Source organism: Palaemon carinicauda, chromosome 37, assembly GCF_036898095.1.
Source record: "Palaemon carinicauda isolate YSFRI2023 chromosome 37, ASM3689809v2, whole genome shotgun sequence".
Lineage (NCBI taxonomy): Eukaryota > Metazoa > Arthropoda > Malacostraca > Decapoda > Palaemonidae > Palaemon > Palaemon carinicauda.
In genome coordinates this window covers 74,999,364-75,009,363 of record NC_090761.1, presented here as the reverse complement: position 1 = coordinate 75,009,363, position 10,000 = coordinate 74,999,364, and the positions used below count along the sequence as shown (strand labels likewise).

The 10,000-nt window shown below is 33.7% G+C and overlaps 1 pseudogene; it reads left to right on the top strand.

The window, feature by feature from the left end:
- Positions 1 to 6,392: 6,392 nt before the first annotated feature.
- Positions 6,393 to 10,000, top strand: part of LOC137629383 (uncharacterized) — a 42,558-nt pseudogene continuing 38,950 nt past the window's right edge.

The window sequence follows — 10,000 nt, the reverse complement described above, 5'->3', positions numbered from 1 at the left end:
TTGCTCCAGCTTTCGACCACTACCAACTGCTGAAAATCAACCAAATTTGCCCTTATTTGAGGAAAGTCCCTCAGAGAATTTCTGAAGATTGTTGGCCCAGAGACATAGATTCTTAACATCTTCAAGGTACACTGGCCCCAGCGATGGTAGTTTGTTGAATCCCGAGCAGCAAATTCATAGAGCACACGTTGCATTGTTGTGGTTTATTTACGTATTTTTATGTATTGATCATATGAAATTATTTTTTCATTAATTAGAATATAGTACAATGATTAATTAAAAATTTCACTCTCCCTCATATACATACATACATACATACATACATCTATATATATATATATATATATATATATATATATTATATATATATATATATATATATATATATATATATATATATATATATATATATAGTATATATGAATATATAAATATGTATATATAGCATATATGAATATATAAATATGTATATATATATATATATATATATATATATATATACATATATATATTTACATATATATATATATATATATATATATATATATATATGAATATATATATATATATATATATATATATATATATATATATATATGTATGTATATATATATATATACATATATATATATATATATATGTCTGAATATATATATGTATATATATATATATATATATATATATATATATATATATATATATATATATATATATGTACATATATATATGTATATATATATACATATTTATATATTCATATATGCTATGACACCACCTCCCAACCAAGCCTACAGAAACTACGAGACCACGAGGGGAAAACTCGCTCGTGTGAAAAAAAAAAAAATTTGACATATCCCAACCAGCAAAATTTTGCCGAGCGAAAAAAAAAAAAAAAATCTTTCATGTGAAGCAACCCGTATACATGCATGCTTATACACATTCATACATATATACACGGATAATCCTATCTATATAGAAATTAATAATATTTGCACATATTTCATATGTCAATGCAAGCATTTGCGCTTATGCTTTGAAATGTGATGGTACATAATTATTCTTAAGTGAATAGTTAAGTGCCAATAAAGTCAGGTCTCTTTTAATAAATTATAATTTAGTTATATAATTTATAAAGCTTTTAGACCTGCTTATAAATTCACAGAGTTTGTACATTGCATGTTCTATATGTGAATCATTATCAAAACTTTATTCCATAAAACTAAAATCTATGATATTTCTGTCTTATATGTTATCAGAATGAACCGATTTCTTTACAGATGAGCAATAATAATGTGATTTTGATCTCTAACACGGACAAACATGGCATTGCCATCTTGAGCATATCATACACTTTTTGTATATTGTTTATTTCTCTTTTCTCTGTTTGTTTGTATTTGTATTTGCTTTCAAATTCCTTGGCACATGTTATAGAAAAGAAATGGTGAAAAGACTTTTTCAGCCTAAAAAGTTGTGTGTTTCTGTCTGCAGAGAGACAGAATTTGTTGCCGAGTTTGCTTCTAATAATTTTCGGAATATTGGAAACAAATATTTCAAAGTTGCTTTGGGCAATACGCTTTTGTGTATCAAAAAAGGTATCAAAATGGGATTTATAAAACTGAAGAGTTATGAGGAATTTTAGTTAAAATAAGTATGCATATATTATTTCATATATTCCTAGGGAAAAATATTTCCTAAAATTGGTGGAAACTTGAAATATGCTAAATTAGATAAGAAAAGAAAAAATTAACACTGACGTGAAAATAAGTATGGTTAAAAATATGCTAGAAAAATATTTCAATAAGAAATACATAGAAAAAACGAATGGTCTTTCCTTTAAACTAAAGGATTATATTTTACCCTCGAAGAAAGTAGGCTAATGTCTCTTATTAGAGTGAATATATTCATATAGGAAAGCTTGCTAAATTTGTAATAACCTCGTATGCAAATTAACTGTTATAAAGCATTAAATCATGGCAGTTTGTGTTGAAACTTCATTTATCGTGAATATTTTGGTCTCTTTTATGGAGTTTCATATATATATATATATATATATATATATATATATATATATATATATATATATATATATATATACATGTATATATATGAATATATGTATATACATATATATATATATATATATATATATATATATATATATATATATATATATATATATATATATATATATATATATATATAGAAACTAGAGATCGAATAAAGATTTTTCACTCCTTAGTTGATCTCTCTCTCTCTCTCTCTCTCTCTCTCTCTCTCTCTCTCTCTCTCTCTCTCTCTCGTCAATAGAAATATCTTGAAGGGAATCGGGTATTAGTCACTTCATTAACTTGCAAAGTAACCACGATATCTTGAGGATTCCTTTGAAATTTAGGACAGATCCTACAAATGAAGGTAAAGTCCTTTTTTAGCTGTCGACAACTAAACTTGCCAATCCTGCACCCTCTCAAAGTTTCTTCTAACTATGGCTGCGGAGGGAATTTTGAATAAGGAGAAAGCCTTCTTTTATTGCGAAGGTTTAAAGGTCGCTCATGAATGGCAGAGGCAAGGGACAGTGACATTGCCCTAGCAATCAGGACAATGCCCCTAGAGACTGACTATATATTACATGATCAGCACCCAAGCCTCCTCTCCACCCAAGCTAGGACCAGGGAGGGCCAGGCAGTGGCTACTAATGACTCAGCAGATAGACCTATAGGCTCCCCCCCCCCCCAACCTTAGCTCACAAGGATGGTAAGGTTGCAGACACTAATGGCACGAACGAGTCTGAGAGGGACTCGAACCCCCGTCTGGCAAACACCAGACAGAGACGTTACCAATCAGGCCACAACAACAGAGAATCCTTAGAATAGCTTCACCTCCATAGGAGGAGAATCACCCCGTCGAGTTCCCCTATGGCAGTGGTTCCCAACCTTTTTCCTGTCATTTCACCCCTGCACCCAGTTCAACCACCCAGATTAACCCCCTTCATGTGTATGCCCCGCCCAGCCCTCATGCCCACTCGCCTGCCTCAGAAATGGGCATGACACTACAATTCTCCCCTTGAATATCATGTCAGTGAGAACTGATATGATCATATCACAATTGAATGGCTAACAACAAATTACCGCACGTACTATGAGGACATTTTCCGCTTGTTTTAGTTAGTAGGTAGCGTAATTATTCCCCCCTTGAAGTTTCAAATTTAGTTTCAAATTTCCCCCCGGGGGAAATTTCCCCCAGTTTGAGAACTACTGCTTCATGGTATATGATAGAAACTCAATCAATTTTTCTTTTCTTTTCATCTCTTTCTCTCTCCATCCTAGCTGCGGTCCGCAACGTAATTTGCTGCTTAGTTGAACAGAGTCTTTTCAATTAACCCTTGTCCTGTCTGACATCGAACGCTAAACTCCAGCCATGTCAGCTTGGGGCGTTACCGAAAGCGCCACAAGGGAAGGAGCGAGGGAGATAGAGAGGCAACCTATAGAGAACTCGAATATACGATCATTCATTTACCTACCTCTTTTATGATATAATATTCATTTATACCTTTATTCTTTATTTAATTTCCTGTTAACTCCCTTCTGTGCAGGAAATTTCTACCATCCTGTATTTGAGTTAACCAAAACCGTAGGGATGTTTGAATTTTCTAATCAAACAAAAATATTTTTTTTTATCAATTCTTGAAAAAATACTAAAATAAAAAACTTTTTTATGTGCTAGAAAGCATCTTGCAATGACTTATTTACTATCCAATCTACATATAACAAAAAATAATTATTTTTCATACAGTTATGAGCTCTTGAAACGTAATCAACATAAGCCAAATATAATCATCTTACAGTTTCTCTCGAGAGGCACATTGCTGAAATTTCTTGAGACAGCAATGCGGACATTTCACCAGCAGTATTGATAATTGAGTTCTACAGACTTCCAGTGGCCATTCATTAGCGCAAGTGTCTTTTACAACGAAGAAACATGAATATGAATGTACCAGAAAAAAGGCTTACTTGGAATGCAACATATATATATATACACACACACACACACACATATATATATATATATATATATATATATATATTATATATATATATATATATATATATATATATATATATATACATATACATAAATATACACATGCATATATATACATTTATACTGTACGTATAGATACATATATATATATATATATATATATATATATATATATATATATATATATACATAATATACATATGTATCTATTTATATATATATATACATATATATACATATATGTGTGTGTGTTTGTGTACAGTATATATATATATATATATATATATATATATATATATATATATATATATATATATATATATATATATATATAGGTTGTATAAATCCAGAGAAGACAAACGTAACAAACACTTCTACATGTACTCCTAAGTTGCATAAGCAAACCGGAGATGAAACCCTTATGGAAGTAAAACTTTCTCATTAATCGCTCTATAAAGCTACTCTGAAAGCTCATAAAATACTGTACTTTTAAGGCTTTCCTATCACACTTCCTGGCAACTTTAGATTACGTAATTTTTCCACAAACATAACACCGTTTATTCTTTCTATGCTATCTACGTGGTAACGTCTTCAACTGGTGATCGCCAGTCTGGGGTTCAAGTCCCGCTCAGACTCGTTAGTTCCTTTGATCACTACAACCTTACTATCCTTGTGCGCTAAGGAGGGAGGGTTTGGGGTAGCCTATAGGTCTATCTTCTGAGTTATCAACAACCATTGACTGGCCCTCCTTGGTCCTAGCTTGGATGGAGAGGTAGCTTGGGCGCTAATCATGTGTAAGTATGGTCAGTCTCTAGGGCATTGTCCTGCTTAATAGGGCAATGTCACTGTCACTTACCTCTGCCATTCATGAGTGACCTTTAAACATGATCCAACTAACGTATAGTCAAGATAACTATGTTTGAATATTAACTTTCGTTGGATTTTTATGGAGAGTATGAAAACTATAATTTTTTCAAAACCTTAGAGTAAAATTAATCATAAAAGCAATGTCTTCATTTTCCCGGACTTCTATATGACTGCCATTGTCGATTTACAAAGTAACTGCCATGGAAAATGTTTTCATCAATATCTAAGCTAAATTGCCTTTGACTTTTATTTGGATTGCTACACTATCATTTTCAAGGCCAAGAAACCCAATGCTCATAGTTGCAGATGTGTTGAGACATTTGTCATGGTAGATATTGCAAATATCTAATAATTTCCGTAGCCAAATTGGTCATCAGGTCATACTAAGCACCAACCACAATGTGTATTGCCGATGGTTATTTTATATTGGTGGTTTTTTTTTTTCACATATTTGCAGGCTGTAAACATGAGTAATCCTGAAGAAGCTATTTGTTAAGGGCGTGAATCTATCAACTAGAAGCAGTATATTCTGATCCAGCTTGATACTGAAAAGAAACAGTTGGTGAAGCATCCCTAGATAGACTCCTACTAGCATGTGTTGGACATAGTAAAAGGAGGGAAAGTGTGCATGATGACAACTATGCTGAGGTCCGAAGAAGAATGCAAAGCTGTACAAAGAACACACTGTACAAATCAGGCAGTCTATCATTGTAAATGCTATGCCAATACAACTAACAAACACCAAAACCAACGTTCCGAGACACGTCATGCACATTCATTAGCTAGTGGTCAACACGCTGCCAAAAAACATTGGCAGAAAAGAGGAAGCACTGATAAGGACGAATCAGGCATGCCATCAACTGACTTTTCAACACCATTCACTAGGTGCTGTGCATGTCCACTGGATAAGGTACAATGTTTCCTCTGTCAGAAAGATGATGATGAGTAACTTTGTCAGGTGAGGATAGTTAACACTGGGAAACCTCTTAAAGTTGCTGAGTAAACTCTTCGTAACTTTCGACCATGTCAAATACATGGAATTCTGGCCCAGATACATCACAGACATACAGAATCTAAGAACTAATCACCGTGAAACCTGGGAAGAGCTGGAAGCAGGCCGCGTTGCAGTCACGAAGAATGACATTCTGTTTGTATCCATCGGGGCCGACTATGCATGTCAGCATCTGAACAAGCTGGTGGAAAATCCTTCTGAGCTCGTCGACATCTCCAAAAATGCCAATGCTATACAGAGGTTCTTCATGGTCACACTAGTACTCTCCCATGCTGCAAAAGAGTTCAACATCCCCTTTTACTTAGAACCTGACAAACCCAGAGAGTATCATGAGCTTGGACCAAGTACTCTCAAGAAGGAGTATGATATAAAAAAAGATCAAGACTGCTATATTGAAACATGATCTCATGCTGAAGAACACTTCCATTTCCATACCCTCTTGGGTCATGAGGATAAAGCCAATTTGGAGAGCCATATGAGAGCCTTCCACGGGTTCACTGCTGTTGGCAATTATGGAAGATTCTCTCATATAGCCAAAGTAACCTGGGTGTAAGTGTACATGAAGGCGGATAAAGATGTAATAATTTCTCTGCAGTTGCTTTCATCAGAGACAGAACTGTCCAAAACTATGTTGGCCACTTTGGTTACCTTCGTTTGCGCATCTCCTAGCTGTGATGACATTTCTTCTGCAAGCATATGGGAAAAAGTGACAAGCAACCCCCTACCCTTGGAGCTCTGAGACACCATGTCCAGAGAGTTTATATTCAATCCAGAGTCTGGGAACAGACCGCTATTGCTCTATAGGATCCTCAGTTGAATACCCTGCAGAATGGCTGAAACAAGGTGTCCGATGGCCATCTGAAACCAACCATGACAAATGCCCTTCCAGATTTAAAGGCCATCATTGAATATATCAGCTGCCAATGAAAAACAGTCATTTCTTCTTCCAGGTGTTCTTGCAGAATAAAGCACTTATCCTGCACTGATCTATGCCTGTGTGGTAGTAGGTGTCCGATTAATGAGCATGAAACTGATAATGACGATAATGGTAAGGATAAGTAGATTCTTTGGTTGCCTAAATGATTAAACACCTTCTTTGTCGTGAAGAGCAGGTTGGCTTTTAATGAACACTACCTAAGTGGAACGTTCATGTGTTATCAATTGTTAAACATTAAAAATCTAGGTATTCAAGTCAAATAAGTTTGCGGTTGAATCTAGCTTATTTATGTTCATACCATTGGGTTCCTTGGCTTAGAAATAGTTTTTTTAACTGCCAAATTCTTATTTTTAGATAATTCACAAGCTGAAATAGCAACAACAAAAAATTTATTTTTCTTCAGTTATTTATAAAATCTAATTTGGTGGCCATTTAAGTATCTGGGCAAGGGAGACCATTTTTTTTATACAATAGTTAAAGAAAGTATAGTTTTAATACTCTCCATAAAAATCTGGCAAAATTATATATTGCACCTGACTATAAAAATACTTAAATCCATCCTTTGCCCTCCACCATATGGTGTCGCCATATTTCCCACCCAATTATTTCTCCTCACTCCAGAAATACTGTCAAAACAGTTCATCTCAACAACTTTCACCTGCCTTTTTTATTAAAAATCACAATTCTCCTTTCACTTCAATAAAGGAGACTTGTTTTAACTTTCTTTTGATACCTTCCTCCTTGTTTTCAACAGATGATTCAAGTCTCCTGCCAAATATTCGTAAACACCCGGCTTTTCTTACTCTGTGACTAACCTTTGCTCTTATCCTACTACCATTCGTTATATTTACTCAAAGATACTTCTATGAATCAACGGTTTTCATCCTGTCAGCCATATTAACAATAGGGTGACATTACTACTATACGACTGAGGCTCAGACTAGTTTGTGGATGTGTGTGTATTTTGAGAGAGAGAGAGAGACAGAGAGAGAGAGAGAGAGAGAGAGGAGAGAGAGAGAGAGAGAGAGAGAGAGAGAGAGAGAGACGTGGGTTGAAATTTCTAGTTTGCTTGTTCGTGAATACGATGTGTTAACTTCAGTCTATATACAATAAAAGTTGGAGTATTTTTCAAGATTGCATTTTTGTTTATTCTCACCTCAGTAGAGAATAGAGAGAGAGAGAGAGAGAGAGAGAGAGAGAGAGAGAGATGAGAGAGAGAGAGAGAGAGAGAGAGAGAGAGAGACGTGGGTTGAAATTTCTAGTTTGCTTGTTCGTGAATACGATGTGTTAACTTCAGTCTATATACAATAAAAGTTGGAGTATTTTTCAGGATTGCATTTTTGTTTATTCTCACCTCAGTAGAGAGAGAGAGAGAGAGAGAGAGAGAGAGAGGAGAGAGAGAGAGAGAGAGAGAGAGAGAGAGAGAGAGAGAGAGAGACGTGGGTTGAAATTTCTAGTTTGCTTGTTCGTGAATACGATGTGTTAACTTCAATCTATATACAATAAAAGTTGGAGTATTTTTCAGGATTGCATTTTTGTTTATTCTCACCTCAGTAGAGAATAGAGAGAGAGAGAGAGAGAGAGAGAGAGAGAGAGAGAGAGAGAGAGAGAGAGAGAGAGAGAGAGACTAGTCTTGCTATCCTTAGACATTGTTTTAATTTGTTTGCAAGTTTGCGAATAAAAGTATTAAAGTTAGAGCAACATTGAAGCGAGAAAAGAATTATTATAAGTATGATTTGAAAAAAAAAATAAAAAAAAAAGTTTAATGATTGTTTTCAAGACAATAAAGAAGAAATTCTCCTAAATACACAAAGCCATATCAAGGTCTCTTTACAGACCTTAAATCCATATCATGGTCTCTTTACAGACCTTAAGCAATATGAACAGATCACTAAAGGTTTTGCCGCAATGCAGTCGTCTACAGTTGAGCTAATTTTAAGGTCGGAACGATTTTATATGCATAAATTATAGGTAAATTTATTTTTCTATAATAAAACTTCTTTAGATTTTGTTTTTATATTTATCAAACAGGCAATGTATCCTTAAGTTCTTGGTTATTTAACATTCTGAGAAATTGTTTTATCATCAACATTTCTTATAGTTTCTTTTGAAATATATTCCTCAAGTCATCAATTTTCCGATAAGACTTTTTGGTTCAACATAGCCTGTCTTTGTCTTGCCTTTGTTTCTTGATAACATGGAAATAGTTCTTCTACATGAAAATGCATGAATACATACATACATACATACATACATACATACATACTAAAACAAATTAAAGCAAGGAACGGAATACAGAAAAATAAGTGTTGCGTTCAGGAAACTCGGTATTACTCCACAGACAATATTCCAAAAAAAGGTATAAAAGAAACTTAAGCAACCCTAACTTAAAATTGGGACTAAACCGGCCAACTTATAATTACTCTCGCATGATTTCATAAAAAAAAAAAGAAAAAAAAACTGAATGCTATAAAAGACAGGATAGTCTTTATGAAAAGGAGTTTTTATGCAAAGTACCCTGTTATTGATCTAGAACTCACACCCTGAGTACAATAGAGAGTGCAAGATTCTCCACTCTACATCATGCTAAGCTCGGAATAGAGAAGAAACTCACAATGTTGTTTCGGCGTCTCAGAGTACAACACTAAAATGAGAAGAAAATATATTTACCCTCGCTTTGTTGATAAGATTTAAAACTACTTTTTTTCATCAGGTATATATATTCAGGCGTATGACATGTTATTTATTCTATTTTATTTATTGGTGATGATCTTCATCAAGTCTCCTTGATTTTAGCAGATAATGATTTTCTAACCTCTTGTCTTTACAAGAGTTAAGAATGTTAAGTTGGTACAGTCATGGTTCTCTTTGTTTTTTCGGTTCTCTAAAATATAATAATAATAATAATAATAATAATAATAATAATAATAATAATAATAATAATAATAATAATAATAATAATAATAATAATAATAGTACACTAGTTCGAACCTCCATATCATAATTCAGTGGCCAAGAATAACTTAGACACATACTTTCTTAAGAATACCCTTTTCACTGCTGTTTTCGTCACAATGACATAAGATGACACTAAGAATAGATCATAAAATTCCCGAAAGATGGTTATCATGTCCAAACTTTGATTT